At 43.4% G+C, this 18,556-nt stretch overlaps 2 protein-coding genes across 2 annotated transcripts in view; both read left to right on the top strand.

Annotated features, from left to right (window-relative positions):
* The window catches only part of CFAP58 (cilia and flagella associated protein 58), a 450,541-nt gene extending 449,241 nt beyond the window's left edge, over positions 1-1,300 (top strand). Inside the window, exon 20 of the transcript XR_012160075.2 lies at positions 845-1,300. The gene's annotated coding sequence lies outside the window, so the exon portion shown is untranslated. The remainder of the gene's footprint in view (positions 1-844) is intronic.
* Positions 1-18,556, top strand: part of SORCS3 (sortilin related VPS10 domain containing receptor 3) — a 481,074-nt gene that overhangs the window by 163,285 nt on the left and 299,233 nt on the right. The window lies entirely within an intron of this gene.

Raw genomic sequence — 18,556 nt, 5'->3', positions numbered from 1 at the left:
TTATTTCTACTTACAACATACCCCCCTATTATTTGTCATGCCGAATATTTCCTCTCCCTCCTTGGTGTTATCATCCTGGGAAGCTTTGAAGGATGTGCTTGCACCCCCGCTTTGTCTCCCCATCTTCTAGCCATGCTGGACATATTTAGCTCTTTTGCTGTTTCCTCATTAGGATTTTTCCATAGTGTTGACTATCATATGTAAATCATGCGTTATATTAAGGTTCCGTTTATAAAGGGTTAATAAGTGATGAATCAATGTTTTACTAAATGGTGAATCGATTATTATAGAGTCCAACAGGTCAATAGGATGCTTATACTATCCATAACATATACCAGTCCTGTCTGTCACATGCTTATAACATCTATGAATCATTTATTAACCCTTTGTATACTGTGCATAAATGTAACCTTAATATAAAGTGTGACCAAGTTTAATAGAAAACCTTTCTATGGGTTTTTGGACCCATCCTCTTGAATGTAATAGGGAATTCTACCGCTACAGTAAAATTCTCAAGGATGGTTTAAAAATATCTATAGAAAGGTAGCATGGGCTAGTGGATAGATCATTCATTCAACTAGGAGCCAGGAAACCTGGATTCTATTTGCAGCTCTGCCACTGCCATCACTTGAGAAAGTCGGTTTCTTCCTGCATGCCTCTGTTTCCCTCCCACCATTCATCTGTCTTGCCTATTTAGTTGGCATACTTTTTGGGGCAGGGACCCACTCAGACTATTTGTGCATACAGTACCAATACTGTGTTGGGGTCTCTAGATGATACTGAAACACTAATAATAATAATAATAATAATAATTAATCATCGCATTTTCTGTTGTGTTCTCTAGGATTTAGATAGACTTCTATGGAGTTCTATTGGTTCTCTCCCTATGACATTCTATAAGGGAACAGGCAGGCTCATACCTATCCTCTCTGGAGCTTTCTTCTTTCAGCAAGCAGTAAGGCTAATGTTGTGTCACAGCTGGATGGAGGGGCACAATGACACAGTGCAAACTCAGCAGTTGTTTTATCACTCAAGAAAAGGTGACCCAGTGGACATGCTAATTACATCATTCCCATCTGCATGTTGTAAAGTGCTGGCACACAGACCTGCATTCCAACACTGGCCTCCTTCCTCTGTTAGGCTACCTCAGCCATCCCGTTCCAGGAAACTCCTTTGTCTTCCACAAGTCAAGCTGCCGGCTGGTCCATTTGTTTTGTCGCCTAATTGTTCTATCAGTGACCTTTCCACAGGATGGTGGCTTTATAAAACATGGACCTTTTGGATTTATTAATATTTTGTTTGCCAAGAAAGCTTCGAGACTAATTGCCAAGACTTCCCAGAAGATATTAGTTTACAAATTTTAATGACACTCATGATTTATTAATGTGCTTCCCTTTGCATCTGCTCATTTCTATTCCTTGGTGGAATTCCTGCTGAATCCGAGCGAATTAATAAAAACAAAACTGCGTATTGTAATGGCATTTTAGTTAAGCTGTTAATTAAAAGCTTTCCGCTCCTATTCACTCTGCTTTTTTTGTATCTGTTAGTCTCTGAAGACAGGTGGGTCTGGGCTGCAAGCAAGTTCTGCATGAGAATCTCAATATAGTAAGGGTATGTGTGACGGGTTCCCCGGGGTGCATCCTGGAACTGGGGTACTGCTGAGCCCTCTGGCATACCAGCCTGGGCTCCCTATCACACTGTGATGCTGTGACAAGCTGCAAATCCCTCCAGGTCCTGCACTCACACAGCCATCTACAGACAGGGACACACCCAGCTGATGACATGAATGCTTTTGCCAGCCACTCATGAACCAATGATAGAGAGGCTCCAGCAATTCTCCCCAGCTCCCCAGCCTAGAATACCAGAACTGTACCGTCTTGCCCTGGTCAGAAGCCTGACCAGTGTAAGTTTATCATCCAGTCCAACCTTCCATCAATGTGGAGAGCACATGCACCAACCCTTGTTCCTGAGCAGATTTCCCTTGCACTTTAAGCAACACACTGTTTTAGGTAAAATATAAAACAGATTTATTAACTGCAGAAAGATAGATTTTAAGTGATTATAAGTAGTAAGCATACAGATCAAAGTTGGTTACCTAAGAAATAAAAAGTAAAACTGCAATCTGAGTTCCACAGACTAGACAGGATTTGCATTAAGAGAAATCTCACCCTGATAGACAGTACAGGCAGGTAACAGATCTTCCATACATAGGCTAGAAATCCCTTCCACCTGGGACCACCTCCCCTGTTCAGTCTTTGTCCTCTGGACATGCTTCCAGGTGTTGAGTTGTGGGGGGAGTAAGGCCAAATTATGATGTCACTTCCCCCTTTAATAGCTTCTTCCAGCTTGCTGGAAAGATCTTTTGCTGTGATGTGAGTCAAACAGTCTCCATTGTGTACGTGATCTCTCTGAGAGGTTTCCATTGTACACAGTTTCTGCGGTAATCCTTGTGAGTGTGTGTATTCCCCTTAATGGACCATCAACACTGTCTGGCCTCTCCATTGTTGTACCTGAAATGCTAGTTGTGGGTCTTTCCAACTTCACAACATATTTCAGTAACACACATATAGCAAAACCTCATGCCTTCACATACTATGGCAACATGTACAGTCCAACAGGATATTAACGTTCAACAGGTCAAGACTTTTAGAATGATACCTCACAAGGCATACTTTGTACAAAACATATCATAATTCTTTCACCATGGTAAGTATGGGGGTGCCAGGATGTTGCTTTGGGGTATAGAGGTGTCACAGTATGCTTGGGTTATTTTGTTCCTAATACACTCAGCTCCTATGTGCATGTATGTGTAACTTGCTGGTCAGTGGGTGTTACGTGTCCCGCTCTGTGCCTGAACCCCAAACAATGTGGGTCAGTTACAGCCCTCCACTTGTGAACCTGTCTCTTTAGGTCAAGCTGTTGATCCTGGAGCTTTCAGGCCTGGAAAACCCGACTTCAGTTTCAGGTGATGGGTATTATAGATACATTTTTCTTGACTAATTTACACATAAAATGGACATGCAAATGGCCAGTTGTACATGTGTTAATCACAAGTACATGTATAATAGGGTTGTTTGTGTGCGCATATCAGGCATGCAAAGTGCCTGCACAATTTAGAAAATCTGGGTCTCAAACTGTGAAGGTAAATATTCAGCTTTCCTATTCATATACCCACTCCGTATGACAGGAGGAAGTGACCGATGTGAGGGACTCAATGCCAAAATAAGTTTCACCTGGGAATCTCAACATATTTGTCAAAAGTTAGTAAAAGTAGCCCTCAACCTTTAACATTCCTCCTGCCCTGTAGGAAGAGAGAGAGTCCTGTCTTATAAGATCTCAATGCTCTTCACCAGAATTTGCTCTGCAAAGAACGGAATGCCCCCTGACAAGATGTAATTTTGAAAAGAGCTCAATGGTCTTTTTCAGCGAATGGTAAATTAATTGAAAAATGCATTTTCCAGGACACCAAAACTATTCGTAAATTTAGGTTGATTCGGTGAATAGTTTTGTATTAAAAAATGGATTTTTGTCAGCAAAGTCAAAATGGCTTGTTCACTTTGAAATGAAATGTTTTGACTTTTCATTTCAAAATGTTTTATTTAGAAATTTAGCTATATTTATTTTTAAAAGGTTCAAAACACCCATAAATTAAACAAAAAATGGAAAAAATTCTCTTTGCATCAAAATACAGCTCCAAATGAAATGAAAGCAAAAGCCTGAAAAAGTTCATTTTTGTGTTGATTTTTTCCCTTTCATTTTGTGTTTCTTTGGACCCTAAATTAATTAATAATCAAAAAATAAATTCGGTGGGGAAAAAAACTGAAAAAAAATAAGTTTTGGTTTGAAACTAATCAATTTCCCTCCCTTCCCCCCAGATATAGTGAGTTGGGGGCTGAATTGGAAAATCAGTTATTCACTCAGCTCTATTTTAAAGGTCCAGAATGGCATTGTTATCCTCGTTTTACAGCTAGGACAGTGGAAGGCCAGAGCTTTTAAACCATGCTATGAAATGTGCTACATTTAATGCAATGTTCTGTTTTTATTAATAGACTCTAGCATGGGTACTCTTGGTTGTAACTTCACAACTCCCAAACAGGTCACTGGGAGCCCCTTGTGGATATCTAAAGTTTGACTTAGTCCCCAGTTTGCAGTCCCCAGAACTTCCCAACATTATGGCAAAAGATGGTATATTTTGAAGCATCCCACCCCCTCTGAATTCCCCTTGCCAGATATTTCAGGTACGGCATGTGTGTCATGCTTTGTCTGCTTGTTTCTGAAAAGAAGCAGCAAGATGCATTCAGAAGGGAATTTGCAGCCAGAAACCTGCTGTTGCAGATCCTTTGGGTGTTGCTACTGTTGCTGTTTCAGCAGTGCTGAATCTGTTAACAGGAGTTGGCTAGGCCCATCTCTCTCTCTCTTTTTTTTTTATCCTTTGGAATGGTAATTCCATTGCTGCCTTTAGAGCGCTCTGCTTCAAGTTGCCTCATCTTACATGATCATTAGAGCTGAACAGAGACTGCAAAACTTTCTGCAAATAGACACATTTTAAGATGAATTTGTTTTGACCATGCTGATGTCCTTTGTGTGCAGTGGAATTGCATCAGCATTAGTGTTTGCAGAGAGTGTGTGGCAAAGGTATACGTACAAGTAGTTATGCAAACCCCATGTTAAATTCACATATGCAAGTGTCCTGGAAGGGAGTGCATGCACAGTGTAAATAATACCATGTGACTGATCTGAACAATCCCAACTAAATACAGCTTGATCAGTGACTCTTTAGTTACTGGAGCCACAGCTGGGTTTAGGGTGACCAGATAGCAAGTGTAAAAAATTGGGATGTGAGTGGGGGGGGGGGAATAGGTGCCTATATAAGGAAAAGCCCCCAAAATCGGGACTGTCCCGACGGGACCTCTGGTCACCCTGTCTGGGGTGGAAAGTGACTTCTTAACAGCACACACAGCAATGCTGTGCACAAGCTTAGAGGGGGGAATAAAGAATTCCTTGCAGAAAAATATTGTATCCAACTGAAACAGCAAGAGGAATTTAGAGAGGCAGACTAAATGCAAGTTATAAGAAAGCATTTCTGCATGGACTGGTAGAACTGTTGTGTAGATCTGCGTCACAAATTGTGGCTACATATGTAGAGATACCACAGTTGTCTGAATACAGGAGCGTCACATCTAATGGTGCTATAGCAGCAACTCCGTTAGGTGTATGTAAGTTGCAGGTTCTTACCCTTACTGGGCTCAGTCAGTAGAAAGAGGACTGATGGCCTGGTGATTGGACAGGATGAGCTCATGGATGAAGAACAGCTGGTTGAAGCTGAACCCAAGCAAGATAGAGCTTATGCTGATGGGCATGGGAAAGTACTTTGGAGAGTTTGCATGTACAGTGCCCTGTCCTTCGATTTGAGGTACACACCCACACTCGGTCAATCCAGTCCATAGTTGAGGAGTGTTCCTGAATTTCTCACAGACTGTAAGCTTTCACATAGCAGCATCTGCAAATAACACTTTCTGCCATCTCTTGTCAGACAGGAGACTCCATCCCATCCTCATGGATGATGACCTGGTCTAGGTTATACGTATTTTGGTAACCTCCCATCTGTAACAATGCAGCATACATAGCCATGAAGCCATCAGCTCTTGGGAAACTCTAGTTAGTACAGAACACTATTATTTCTCCTCAGCAACACAGGCTACTTGCAACACATCATACCTGTCCTCTACTTCCACCACTGGCTTCTCATAGAATATTTAGTCATGGTGAAGGCCCCTGTCCTTATCTTCAAGGGGCTTAATAGTCTGCACCAAGGATAACTTAAAGGAGTCTAAAGGACTGGTGTGAGGACTGTGATCCACAGTTCTGCTCCTCGGGCATAATGGAGCTGTTTACGGGAAGGCTAAAGCTCGTCTTTGCGGGAGACAGAGCTTTCTCTGGGGCTGGGCTGAGACTGTGGAACAAACTCCCCCAGGAACGCAGGGCCATCACAAAACCCCGTACCTTCTGCTCTAAGTGCACTTCCCGACTCTTCCTTCTCTAATGTAATATTCAGTGTGTACATAAACCAACTCCTACCTAAACCAAACATGCTGCTGAGAACACACTGCTTCCCCTGGAAAAAGGCTCAAAGACAGAGAATTAGCCACACATGACAGATATTACTCGCGTTGCTCAGTGTACAACTAGGAGCCTCTCAGATGCTATAGTGATGAGGGTGGTACACAAACTTCTATAGCCTAGAATAGACCAGACACGCTAAGCCAGTATACTGGAGACAGATTTGTTAATAACCCTGCTTTTTTTAAAAAAACAATGTTAATGCATTTCCTTATCTGGCTTCTTGTTTGTCGTAAGAACTCTGGTTTGGTTACTCTATCAGGGCAGGGTTTTCTTCTGACACCCATCACCAGGCTGTATGTGCAGATAGACCAAGACTCTATATACTACGTAGGGCACCAAATACCATGGCAACGACCCCTAAATCCCATGGCAGTGTTAAACTTAATTCTGTTGTGTCCATTTTAAAGCCCCAAAGTGTCACTGTACACAGAAGTCTTCTGGGGGGTACGTCCGCTCATGTCAATATTGGTCTAATTTTACAAAAGGCTACGTAAAAAGCAGTAGCGAAGTCAGTGCAAACTAAAATTTCATGCAGACAATGACTTGTCTGTACCGCTCTATGTACTATACACTGAAACATAAGTACAAGATTATATTCCAATTGATTTATAATTATATGGAAACCGTGAGAAAGGAAGCAATTTTTCAGTAATAGTGTGCTGTGATACTTTTTTTAATTTGTATGTCTGGTTTTGTAAGCAATAAGTTAAGGGAGGTGAAAGTTGGAGGTACGCAAGGCAAATTAGACTCCTGAAAGGGGTACAGTAGTCTGGAAAGGTTGAGAGCCACTGCCCTAAGACATTCCCCAGTAGTTGCTGCATGAAACTCTTCAACTGGTGGCGTCATTAGGAAGACGTCCAATCATGATTTAAAGACTGAATGACAGAGAATTTTCTGTGTCCTATGGTAATTTGTTCCAGTGGCTAATTATCCTCATTCAGTCATCATAAAATAGCCTTCTTTCTGATCCTTCTATCCCCTCACACACACATACCTATGTGGCTTGTGGCTGGAAATGAGAATTGACATAAAATTCATGAACCACGATTAGGGTAATAAAATTAATGCCAATCAACAGGGGGTTATGAAAAATGGATCTTGTCAACCTACTTGATATCTATTTTTTTTAATGAGATTACAAGTTTTGTTGTTAAACTGCTTCATAGAGTTTAGGGAGAGAAGGAAGCATTAGATCTTCTACGTTTCAGAGCAGCAGCCGTGTTAGTCTGTATCCGCAAAAAGAAAAGGAGGACTTGTGGCACTTTAGAGACTAATCAGTTTATTTGAGCATAAGCTTTCGTGAGCATCCGATGAAGTGAGCTGTAGCTCATGAAAGCTTATGCTCAAATAAATTTGTTAGTCTCTAAGGTGCCATTAGATCATCTGGTATAACACAGGCCATTAAATTTCACCCAGATACCCCTGTATTGAGATAAACTAAAGCATTTCAATACTCAGGAGTCTAAACTTTTATGTGCCACAGGCAGATAATTGGAGAGACTGAGATGGTCAGAGTCTGAAGCCCCTGCAATGGTTGGTAATTGATTAGATATGTTTGGATGATCCCAGAAGCCATCTACACCCCATGCTGCAGAGGAAGGAGGAGGTTCCAGCCAATGTGACCTTGGGAAAATTCCTCCTGAACCCCAAATCTGGTGTCAATATGATATACCTCAACTTCTGTAACACATTTGACTTGGTACCACACAACATATTGCTTAAGAAACTAAACATATATAAATACAACATGCCCCACATTAAATAGATTAAAAACTGCCTAACTGATGGGTCCCAACATGTTATTGTGACTGGGACTCCTCATCTTGTCCAATGCCAGCAAGAAGATGTGGAGCTTGGATTTTAACCACCCAAAAATGACATAGCTAGATTTTAACAGCAGGGAATCGAAGAAGATCTTTTCATGTTAATGCATGGGGCTCTGCAATCCAGTACAAATACAATTCAAGGCCTTATTATGTATAGTGGCACCCTAAAATGTATTACAGAAGCAAATAAAACAGTTGCAAAGCTAAAATAAAATATAATAGCAGGGGAAGAGACATTAAGACATACAGGAAAAGGGAAAAGGGAGCTGTTTTCAGAGCAAATCGGTATGGTGGGGAGATCCAAGCACAATGTTCCAGACAACAGGGGGAGCAGAGGAGAAGGATCTTGTGCCAAAAATTGGCCTTAAGCATGCATTTAAAATGTGGCATTTTGGTTCTTGGCTTATAAAGCTGCTCGCTTTCCTCCTGCCAGGTCACTGCATTCCCAGAAAAATACAACCAACTCCGATATAAATCTATTGCTCTCAGCAGCAGACTCCCAGTTCATGCCAGTGTTGAGGGGCAAACACAAGAGGTTTGTGAATTTTGATCCAGCTCCCACTGAAGACAATAGAATTTTTGCCATTAACTTCAGTGGGGCAGGATTAGGCAATGAAGGAGGGAGGCAGGATGTTTTGGTCGCTGGATTTTCATGAGCGCTGCGGCTCCTTATTCTGGATCTGATCTTGCCTATTGAAGTCTGTTGGAGGTTTGCCATCCATTTAATCAGTGGTGAGATTGGATGTTTTCATTGCTGCGCTCGTGCAATTTACTGAGGACCTGGTTCTCAAGGTGCTAAGGGCCCTCCACTGCAGCTGGCATATAGAGGAGCTGAGAGCACTCAACACCGCTCCTGACTGTGTATTAGCATGCTCTTCCCTAGCGCTTTCCATGGGAGTGCTTTACAGACATTAATGAACCTGTGTGTGGGGAAGCCACTGTGAAGTTGGTCAGTGTTGTTTTCTCTGATTTACAGACAGGGAAACAGACACAGAGGGGTTAAGTATCTTCTATAAGATGCTATGAAGGCTCTTGGATACCATGGTGATGATGGAGGCCCATATAAGTACATAGGCAGTCAGACTAAGGTCAGCCAAGAAGTCTTTGGCAGAGTTAGGAAGAGAGATGAGGCCTCCTGATTCTCTGTCCTTTTAAACAGTTCTTCCTCTCTTATAGGGTCCTTGAGAGAGAGAGAGAGAGAGAGAGAGACACACACACTCACACACGTGGTTCAGTCAAGATTTATTCCATTGCTCAACTCTGTGCTATCAACTCCTTCCCTGACAGTCTTTTGCAAATCCTTTTAATGCCATTGAGGGGAAAGAGATATAAAATGGAGAGAGAATAGCTTCTAAGTTTCCTTTTGTAATCAGCTGAATTGCAGCTAAAATTAGAAGCTTAATGGGTGTTGGGGATTGCCTTTGTAAATTATCATGCAGGCAGCAAACCTGCCTGTATTCTAGCAACGTTGCATTCGGGCAATCCAGCCAAGAATCCCTCTGTTTGCTACATGGGCAAGGGGAAAGGTGAGTTAGTTCTAGAGGTGACACAAATGTGCTGACATTACCATCACTTATGGTCAAGACTGGATATCTTCCTAAAAGCTGTGAAATAGCTCACATAGATATTATGGGCTTGATGCAAAAATTATTAGGTGAGGTTCTCTGGCCTGTGTTATGCAAGAGTTAGAATAGATGATAGTGAGGGATAATATGGATAGTGCATATGAATAGAGAATATGGATAGTGAATGATCATCTGTCATGACCTGCATAGGATGTGCCGTGTTTGTCTTTCTCCCAGAGGATAGAAGTGACTTTTTCTGTACAAAGTACAAGTTGGTCTCCATACTGGAAGAAAAGGTTAAAGGACTAGAGGCTCAAGTAATGACCCCGCATTGCACTAGAGAAAATGAAGACGAGAGACCCAAGTAACGACCCTGTGTTGCATCAGAGAAAATGAAGACTTCCTGGATAGAAGTCAGGATTTGGTACTGAGGGCACAGCATGCCTAAGAATTGGAGAGGGCAGTGCAGGGGGGACTGAAGAACATGGAAGAAATTTGGCAGCATGTGTCCTCCAGAAGAAGGAGGAGGAAAACCAATATACCCCCAACACAGATGGAGGTAAGCAACTGCTTTCATGCTCTCTGCACAGGTACTACAACTGAGAATGCCTTGGAAGGGTCATCTGAGGGAAGGGATCAGAAGGAGATCCCACTGACCAGAAGGCATGGAATGCATTGTCCTAAGGATGGGGGTAACACGACCACCAGTCCCAAGAGAAGGAGAAGGGTGGTAGTGGTGGGGACTCTCTCCGAGGAGGCAGAGTCATCCATCTGCCGTTCAGATTGGAAATCCCGAGAAGTGTGCTTGCCTGGAGCTAGAATTCAGTACATGACTGAGAGTCTGTCAAGACTCATCAAGCTCTCAGACCACTACCCCTTCCTATTTATCCACATGGGCACCAGGGATAATGCCAAGAATGAACTTGAGTGGATCACTGTAGACGGTGTCTCTGGGAAGAAGGATAAAAGAGTTTGGAGCACAAGTGGTGTTCTCGTCCATCCTCCCTGTTGAAGGAAAAGGCCCGGGCAGGGACCATCAAGTCATGGAAGTAAATGCAACTCTATACAGGTAGTGTCAGCGAGAGGGCTTTGGCTTCTTTGACAATGAGTTGATGTTCCAGAAAAGAGGATTACTGTGCTGGGATGGGCTCCATCTACCAAATACTGGGCAGAGCATCTTTGGACATAGTCTGGCTAACCTGATAAAGAGAGTTTTAAACTAGGTCCTGTGGGGGGTGGTGACAAAAATCTGGCCAATGCGCATCTAGGCTCAAATAAAGAAGACAAGGGAAAGGGGCTCATTTCTTGAGAAAGGTCTAGAAATAACAACTTAATTAAAAAGGCAAGAAGAAAAGCAACGGGGCAGTTTGCCAAATATCTTCGATGCCTGTATACAAATGCAAGGAGTATGGGGAACAAGCAGGATGAACTGGAAGTCATGGTAGATGAAGAAAATTATGACATAATTGGCATCATAGAGACTTGGTGGGACAACTCCCATGATTGGTGAAACAGCACTGAGGGATGTTCCAAAAGTATAGGTTTGGGAAAAAAGGAGAAGATATTGGGATGTATGTCAAAAATTTATCCACTTGCTCCGAGGTCCAAGAGGAAGTGAGCAACAGACCTACTTTGGGTGAGGATACCAAAGGAAAAGAACAATAGTAATGTTATGTTGAGGGAAATCAGGAAATCGAAATCAGGAAAAGGAAGTGGATGAGTCATTCTACAGTTAGGTAACAAGATTAGCTAACACACATGAGCTAGTATTAATGGGGGATTTTAACTTCCCTGATATCTGTTGAAAGACTTGCAGCAAAACATAATACATCCTGCAAATTCTTAGTGTGTGTAGGGGACAGCTTTCTGATTCAGAAAGTTGTGGAAACAACTAGAGGGTCTCCCATTTTGGATCTCATTTTGACCAACAGGGATGAAATTTGTTGCGAACATGAAGGTGGTTGGAAACTTGGGAGGAAGTGATTGTGATCTGATAGAATTCAAGATCCTATGAAAAGGAGGACACGAGAACAGCAAAACAAGGACATGACTTCAAAAAAGCAACTCTGAGAAAAGGACACGATTTCAACCAACTCTGAGAAATAGTATGCAAGGGCCCATGGAAAGACCAGTTAGGAAGAAAAGGAGCTGAAGGGGTTAACCAAGCCCAAACAAAGAATAACTATTAATGGAATGATGTTGGATTGGAGGGAGGTCTCAAGTAGAGTTCCACCGGGATCTGTTCTGGGTCTGATATTGTTTAACATCTTTGTTAATGACCTGGATGACAGTAGAGAGAGCCTACTCATCGAGTTTGCAGATGACACAAAGCTAGGGGGGTTGCCAATACTTTGGAGGATAGAGTTAAAATCCACAGGGAACTTGATAAATTGGAAAACCGGGCTATAGACAACACAATGAAATCCAAAAAAGAAATGTAAGGTGCTATATTTAGGGAAGAAAAACCATATGCACAAATACAGAATGGGGGAAAACTGGGAGTTGTGGTGGATCACAGCTTCAACCTGAGTCAGCAATGCGATGCTGTTGCAAAAGAAGCAAATGCAGTTTTAGGTTGCATTAACTGAGGCATAGGATGCAAGTCATGTGATGCAATAGTACCGCTCTACTCGGCGCTGGGTAGGCCTCAGCTGGAGAACTGTGTCCAGTTTTGGTCACCAATGTATAGAAAGGATGTGCAGCAACTGGAAAGGATCCAGAGGTGAGTGACAAAGATGATGAAAGGGATGGAAAGCAAGCCATGTGAGTAAAGGCTGAAGGAACTGGGTATGTTTAGTTTGGAAAAGAGGAGACAAAGGGGGGATATGATAGTGGTTTTCAGATACTTGAAAGACTGCTATAAAAAGATGGAGAAAAGTTGTTGTCTTTTGCTACAGAGGCCAGGACAAGAGGCAATGGGTTCAAACTGCAGCGTAGCAGATACAGATTAAATCTCAGGAAAAATGTCCTAACTGTAAGAACAGTAGGACAAAGGAACAGACTGCCTAGGGAGGTTGTGGAAGCTTCTTCACTGGAGGTTTTCAAAAGGAGGCTGGAACCATCTGTCTTGGATGGTTTAGACACAACAAATCCTGCATCTTGGCAGGGAGTGCACCAGATGACCCTTGCAGTCTCTCCTGATCGTATGATTCTAGGACCAGGATGGTTCCTTCTGTTCTTCAGATCTATGAATCTATGAACTTTCAGTGTCGTGTGCCTATGAAAATCTTTAGATATCTGTTCCCATATTACAAACAGGAACATAGGGATTCGTAAGGCATTTGACTTTGTACCCCACTACATTTTGATTAAGAGGCTAGAATGATAAAAATCAATTTGACACCTTTAATGGATTCAAAACTGGCTAACTGATAGGTCTCAAAATGTAATTGTTAAATGGGGAATCTCCATGGAGTGAGTGTGTTTCTAGTGAGGTCCTTCAGGATTTGGTTCTTAGCCTTATGCTATTTAATATTTTTATCAATGACCTGGAAGAAAACATAAAATCAGTATCGATTAAATATATGGATCATACAAACATTGGGGGAGTGTTAAATAATGAAGAGGACAGATCTTTGGCCCAGAGCTGATGACTGGTTGCAAGCAAACAATATGTGATTTAATACAGCCAAATGTAAAGTCATAGGCAAAAAGAATGAAGGCCATACTTACTGGCTGAGGGACTCTATCCTGGGAAACAGTGAACCTGAACATGAGTCGGGGGTCATGGTGATTAATCAGCTGAACATGAGCTCATAGTGTGACCCTGTGGCCTAAAGAGCTAATATGATTCTCCGATGTGTAAACTGGGGAATCTCAGGTAGGAGTAGATCGGTTATTTTACCTCTGTTTTGGGCACTGGTGTGACCATTGCTGAAATACTGTGGCCAGTTCTGATATCTGCAATTCAAGAAAGATAAATTAGAGTGGGGTACAGAAAAGAGCCATGAGAGCGATTAAAGGATTGGAATGCCTCCGAGCATAGACTCAAGAAGCTCAATCTATTTAGCTTATCAAAGAGAAGGGTAAGGAAGGATTTGGTCAGTGTCTAAAAGTACCTACATGGGGCACAGAAATTTGATAATAGAGGGCTCTTCAATCCAGCAGACAAAGGTGCAACCTGATCCAATGGCTGGAAGTTGAAGCAAGGCAAATTCAGACTGGAAATAAGGTCCAAATTTTTAAATGTCAGTGTAATTAACCACTGGAACAATTTGACAAGGATTGTGACAGAGTCTACATCACTGAACACTTTAAAATCAAGATTAGATGTTTTTCTGAAATATATTCTCTAGTTGATTTTAATTAATTAATACAGGGAAGTCCTATGGCCTGTGTTGTACAGGAGGTCAGACTAGATTATCAGAATGGTCCCTTCTGGCTTTATAATCTATGGATCCATGAATTTTTGAGGATGTGTTTTTTCTCTCTGCTGTCAGGGTGGCCTGGTTCCACTCCCTGGTCCTTCAGTCTCTTGATACTCACTTTACAGTGTAGATGCTGAAAACAAAATTCCACACTGAGCTGCAGAAAAATGCCATATTCTACAGCAATCCAAGGGGGGGGGCTAACTGAGATGAATGGTGTAGTTCACACCTCTCAGTGCTATTATTTCGGGCTGTCTGCAGACTCAGGCACTCAGCTCTGTATTGGTTTACACTGCCATAAGATTTAGGGCTTGGCTACACTTGCAGATGTAGAGCGCTGGGAGTTAAACCAGCCTTCAGAGACCGCAGCAGGGAAAATGCTACCGTGTGTTTACACTGTCAGCTGCAAGTGCACTGGCGTGGCCAGATTAGCAGCTCTTGCAATGCCACAGAGAGCAGTGCATTGTGGTAGCTATCCCAGTGTCTAAGTGGCTGCAGCGTGCTTTTCAAATGCGGGGTGGTGGAGTGTGACAGGGAGTGTGTTGTGTGTATGTGGGGGGAGAGACAGGGTGTTTTGGGGGACAGAGAGTGTGTCAGCATGTCTTGTAAGTTCAGACAGCAGCAGACCCCCCCTCCCCTCCGCCTCTCTCTCATACACACTCACAGCAGCAGCATTCCACAGTAATGGTTTGCTTTGCCCTGGAGCAGATAAGCATGCCGGCTGTCAGAAATGGGGCTTTGAAAGGGATAGCCGCATGCCTGCAGCTGAGTTCAAAACAATGACAAGAATGGCCACTTGACTTTAGGGGATTATGGGACGTTTCTGGAGGCCAATCACAGCGCAGTAATGCAACACGTCGTCCACACTTGACATCCAGGCGTGTCAACTGGGGTGCAGCAAGCATTATGCTTGTCGTGGAGGTGGATTACCAGGAGCGCTCCAGCTGCAGAGTCCAGGCGCTTTAAGTGCCTTGCCAGTGTGGACACCTCAGGAATTAGGGTGCCCGGGGCTGATTTAATGAGCTCTAACTTGCAAGTGTAGCCAACCCCTTAGAAAGGTATTTTTAAAAATGAGTCAAAATTCCATGGAATAACCAGGGGCCCTGACCAGGACTATGGCTCATAGACTATATGATTTTTTTTTGAGAGAGAGAGAGTCCTTTTTCTGGTCCTAACTTCTTTTTTTCTTCCCTCCCAATTAGACTGGGCCCAAAATTGTAAAACTTTGTTTCTTTGTTCAGTAGAATCTAGGGCTTTAACATGGATTATGTCTGCTTACATTTGTGTTTTATTACATTGTGGTTATTTTTTTCCTGAAGTGCACTGCCATTTATAATGATAATAAATAATATGGAGAATGGAGAAATGTTATTTTTTTTTAAATCCTTCCACCTTTCTCTCATCCTGGTCTCTGTCATTTTCTCTGCAGTACTTTCATTAGTGCTCCTAATGAAGTAAATAACTGAACAGCTTCAAATGGTCACTTCTCCAAATAATATTTACAGACAGCTTGTATTCCCCCAGCTTTGAAGGTAGCCCTTGGTTTATTTATCTGCCAGATGTTCCCCTCTGCAAAATATGGCTGGTTGTCCTTTTTGAATGTGTTCCTAACTAAGAGGGGGAAAAAAAGAAGCAAGCTATCTCCCATAAAATGCCCAGATAATAGGAGGATAATATATTTTTACATTCAGGATGCCTGCTTATATGTAAAGATTGTAAAGATTAGAGCAGCTCTTTTATAGGCAGGCTATCACAGCTTGTTTCTGGGCCTTTGATGACTAATTACTTTGCAGAACAGCGTCTGTAAATGTGAACAGTTATTATCACCCAAACATGCCTGATGTTTACGGCCCTCGGGCCTGAATGCTGCCAAGTGATTCCAGCAGAAGTTGAAAGTGCTGCACACCTACATGATTGGGAGTGGTAGATGTAAAGCTGCTAAGTAATAATGTAAGAATAAGGAATTAGAATAATTGTATGAATACTGCAGGTTCTGTATTTGTGGAGGTAGAGTCACTATTATAGCTATGTTGGGTTATTAGACTTTCCTTATGAATATCTAGCTTGATACAGGATGGTTGGAAGAACAAGGAGGAAGGTAACACAATGGTACTAGGTAAACAACCTGCCAATTGTGGGGCGATTACAAGACAGTGGCCGAGCTGCTACCAGTGAGGATGCTACTTCCAGGCTCCAGCCTGAAGTCAGACAGCTGGTTAGCCAAGGCCAGGAGCCTAGAGAACAAAGGGACACTGAATGGTTCCAAAACTCTCAGGGATGGTTGGGGGAAGACCAGACTGACGTGGGGCACAGGTACAGGTCATGTGAAAAGGTCTAAACAGTTAGGGCCTTCCCCATCTCTCAAGGGAAAGATTTGAATGTGTTGTGACAGGGTCAGGCCAGATGGCTACAGGAGAGTGATGGAAGGTAGATACATTAGCTCCAGGTTAAGCAGGTCCCCTTTCCCTGGGTAAAATAACAGGGACTATTCCAGAACAATCAGGAACCTGTTAGAACCAATTAAGGCAGGCAGGCTAATTAGGACACCTGGAGCCAATTAGGAAGCTACTAGAACCAATTAAGGCAGGTAGGCTAATCAGGGCACCTGATTAAAATGGAACAGCTCCCTTCAGTTAGGGAGAGACCCGTAAGGAGCTGGGAGTGAGAGGACGTGCTGCTGGAGGACTGAGGAATACAAACGCCATCAGAAAGAAGGTCCTGCGGTGAGGACAAAGAAGGTGCTGGTGGGAGGTCATGAGGAAGTGGCCCAGGGAGTTGTAGTTATCACACAGTTGTTACAGGAGACATTGTAGACAGCTGCGATGCACAGGGCCCTGGGCTGGAACCCAGAGCAGAGGGCGGGCCCGGGTTCCCCCCATCCCCCCAACTCCCTATTTGACACAAGAGAAGTTGACCTGGATTGTGAGTCATATCAGAGGGGAAGGTCTCTGGCCTGTCCCTGACCCACTAGGTGGGACAACAGAGACTGCGGGGATTGTTCTCCATTTCCCCCATGCTGGCCAGTGATGAGGTTAGCTGAGTGAACGGCAGGTTTGAGCCAGTGGCAAACGTGGCCATACTGAGGGCTACCGTGAACCTCGGAGGCAAGCAAATCCACCAGAAAGCGCAGGACCCACCAAGGCAGAGGAGGAACTTTGTCACAGTGTATAGCCTGTTTATTGTTTGAAGATCATTTTCTCTGAAATGCCTTAGTTCTAAATAAGCAAATTTACTTGATGAAGGCTGTCTGGTCTCTGGAGACTCCTTGCTGCCAGAGGGAAGTGACCAGAAGGGACTGAACGTAAGTCAGGCCTGCTGATATGATCACAGTTGGTATATAGGGGATTCCAGCCCAGGGCCTGGTCTGAGAGTGGGAGAATCACATGATTCCAGCCCAAGAAAGGTGAGGGTTTGAGGCCTGGGACCAGGAAGGGCCAGAGGTGCAGTTTGCCTGGTAACTGTGACATGGGCATCAAGAAAATATTTCGGAAGCCATACGCTGCGAATCTGCGCGCTCTTCCTACAAGCATTACATTTCCAGAATGCCTTGTATAGGACACCGCGAGGACCGTGCACTGGGGCTTGTTGTCTTTCCCTCAGTATATTGCCAACTGCAGTATGGCTAAGATGAGACAGGCTCTACCAGTGAAATGGAAGGCTTAAGCTACAATGATTTATTGCCACACAATAGTTAAAGCTACAGAGTAAGCCACAGAGGACCATGTTACGTCATTCAGCATGCCTCCAGTAGCGTAGAGAATAAATGTCCCAGGAAAAATTAAGGTACCATCAGTTCTATCAGCTATAACCGGCAAAGGAAAAGTAATGCCTACAAGGAATACAAACTAAAGTTAACACAGCAACGCCAGCCTTGCACATTCGTGCACACCGCATGCACAGGGTCAGCTATGTGCAAATGTGCCACGTATGGCAAACATAGTCAGACTGGACTCAAAGGACCGCAACAGTGCAACCCATCGTAAACGCCCGAAGAGTGAGAATATGTCTGAAAAATGCACCGTGGACTGGCACAACCTAGAGAAGCGACTGAGGTGACAATAGGCCTGAGTCAGAGTGGACATTGGGCACTTTGCTCTCCCTCTGCTACCCAGTGCAATGCTTCAGCCGTCTGGAAGATGTCTACCTCTTCTCTGTTCCCCTCCAGAGCTTGGCTGAGAGAGGGTGTATTGTGAGAAGACCCCCAGCTGAAGGTACACACTCACTTTCATTTCAGCATTGGCGGAAAGGGCTATTGGAGCTCCTTTCTTTTCCAGAATGACTAGGTGCAATCTCACTGCATAACTCAGTTCTCACCGTGAGCAACACCACACCCCAGCTGAGACATTTTACGAGCGCAGGGAGTGAAAGATGAAAAGGTCTCCGCCACTTGGACTTCCTTTGTGCTACCCTTTGCACAGCCCTAGTGGGAGGCTGGCTGCTTCTTGCTCGGGGTGACAGAAGCCATTATTAATGCTGCAGAAAGCAGTGGTGGGGCCTCTTACCTTTATAAATGACGTTCATAAAGGCTGATAACTGGAATGAGCTCTGGCAGTTACTAATTAGCACCATTATGCAATCAGCTTTCACACTGGCAGCATTAGGCTACTTAATCAGCCAATTACCACTGAGCTCAGAAAATGCTGCTCTAAAGTTAGCATAAGGAGCCTTTGCAAGG

Source organism: Lepidochelys kempii, chromosome 7, assembly GCF_965140285.1.
Source record: "Lepidochelys kempii isolate rLepKem1 chromosome 7, rLepKem1.hap1, whole genome shotgun sequence".
In the NCBI taxonomy this organism is placed as follows: domain Eukaryota; kingdom Metazoa; phylum Chordata; order Testudines; family Cheloniidae; genus Lepidochelys; species Lepidochelys kempii.
Note: the sequence above shows the minus strand (reverse complement) of the source record. Positions and strands in the feature narration are given on the sequence as shown.